We start from the raw sequence: 2,500 nt of genomic DNA on the forward strand, positions 1-2,500 counted from the left end.
CATTGGTCCATGCTGCCAAAATCAACATTGTAATATCAAAAAATCATACAGAGAGCATGTTTCATTAATATCTCTACATACGTGTGGATATTTGAATGTAGGTTTTTATATATATATATATTCAAATAAGTATTCGTTTTTCATGTTTAGTTATATACAAAGGCAGTCAAACGTTATATTGAAAGATCACGAACACTCCTTCGGTAGGGTATCCTATATATTTTATTATACAAGGAAAATGTTGGCAAGTTACATAGATGTTTCGTTGTAGCAGTCTTCAACTTATATTCTGTTAAAATTAACTAAGGAGCGAGTTCGAACTGTCAACGTTTACTTTTAAAGATTATTGTATTGGGTTTTTCTCTCTCTCTCTCTCTGTATCACCCCTTTTTTTTACTTTCCTCGTTCTTTCCTTTTACAATCCCTTTTGATCGAAATCCAAACCCCCTTTTTTATCCCCCAAAAGCAAAGATCTACCTTGTAATTTGTCCCGTCTGTGTGCAGCCCTGTGTGGCTAATAAAGAAACATACACACACACACACACACACACACACACACACATATATATATATATATATATATATTTATTTATATATAGAGGGCATTATACATGCCAGAGAGCATTATACATACATGCCACACGCTAAGAGGGACAATTAGTCATTTCTACCAAAAAATATTACTAATCCCACCGAATGCAATTTTTCAAAATAAGACATTTAAAAAATATAGACCTGTATCACAGTGATTTCATACTTACGTATTCATCAGCAGGCCTGAATGTATCATAAATAAACGACCCTGCCCCGCTTAAGCCGATCAGCTAACTGATCAACATCAACGAAGCACATGGGTGAGTTTACATATATTACATCCTGTAAATGGCATACTTTTACGAATTGCATTTCGGGAGAGGAAAAGTTTTTTCGGAATAAAAATTTAGCAATTAAGGACAACTACTTAATAAGGAAAACTTAACAAGAAATTGTCAGGTAGATAGCGTGAAAACCTCATAAGAGAATAAATTTCGAAAATAATTATTTCTTATTGAACATATCTGATCGGCTTAAGCGGGGCAGGGTCGTTTATTTATGATATATTCAGGCCTGCTGATGAATACGTAAGTATGAAATCACTGTGATACAGGTCTATATTTTTTTAATGTCTTATTTTGAAAAATTGCATTCGGTGGGATTAGTAATATTTTTTGGTAGAAATGACTAATTGTCCCTCTTAGCGTGTGGCATGTATGTATAATGCTCTCTGGCATGTATGTATAATGCCCTCTATATATAAATTAATATGTTCAATAAGAAATAATTATTTTCGAAATTTATTCTCTTATGAGGTTTTCACGCTATCTACCTGACAATTTCTTGTTAAGTTTTCCTTATTAAGTAGTTGTCCTTAATTGCTATATATATATATATATATATATATATATATATATATATATATATATATATATATATACACACGTGTATATATAAGGCACGGCAAGTGTGTCTATATAACTAAACACATTCACACACACACATACATACATATATATACATACATGCACACATTTATACATGCATGTATGAATACACGCAAATGTGTATGTACACATATAGATGTATAACTGGCTGAGAATGCAAAAGTATATACTACTTTTTGGAAGTTAACGAGCGCTCGCCTTGAAAACTTGACTATAATTACCTTTCAAATATACATATACTACATATCGGAAACATGGACATCTAGACTAAGTGTATAATTCATATCCTATTCATATATAAACATTTACATACAATTAATTACTACTCATCTGCGTTTGATATACCCATCAACACGGGTTCTCCAAGAACACACATGTCAACAACAATGTTCTTGAAAACAGACATTCACAAATATTTGAAGTATACACACAGCTCTATCTCCCTTCCCTCCCTTTTTTTCTTTGGCATTCCAACACATTTTTCTTTTCAATTTTGCTTGCCTCCAGTATATAGCCTTCTCGTAAACGCACGTAGATATTTCGTTACTGGTTTGTGTTTTTTTTTTTTTTACTTTCAATTATGTTTTCTAATTTTACTTCTTGGTTGTGTCTCTGTTGCCAATGAAGGTGAAATAAGTCCCAAAAACCATACACTTTCATTCTTCAAGCATCAAGCGGCAATTGTTTTCTATCGTGTACTTCATTCTCAATCATCTGGAATATTTAAATATTTTATTTCTTTACGCTGCTGCATTTAGATTACCAATTCCGGCTCTTTTACATTAGAATTTTACATCGATTTTATTGCCATCGTTCTATCTATCTATCTATCTATCTATCTATCTATCTATATATCCTCTCTCTTTGTCTTTCTCGCTTTGTATGTATGTATATATATATATATATATACATATACACACACACACACACACACACACACACATATATATATATATATAAATGCATGTGCATACTTGTGTGTATATTTGTTGTTTTTGTTTTGTTTTTCCAGTTTCAGC

At 31.8% G+C, this 2,500-nt stretch overlaps 1 protein-coding gene across 7 annotated transcripts in view; it reads right to left on the bottom strand.

Moving 5' to 3' along the window:
- The window catches only part of LOC115217118 (gonadotropin-releasing hormone II receptor-like), a 583,545-nt gene that overhangs the window by 375,879 nt on the left and 205,166 nt on the right, over window positions 1-2,500 (bottom strand). The gene's annotated exons all lie outside the window — the stretch shown is intronic.

Source organism: Octopus sinensis, linkage group LG11 (assembly GCF_006345805.1).
Source record: "Octopus sinensis linkage group LG11, ASM634580v1, whole genome shotgun sequence".
Classification (NCBI taxonomy): Eukaryota; Metazoa; Mollusca; class Cephalopoda; order Octopoda; family Octopodidae; genus Octopus; species Octopus sinensis.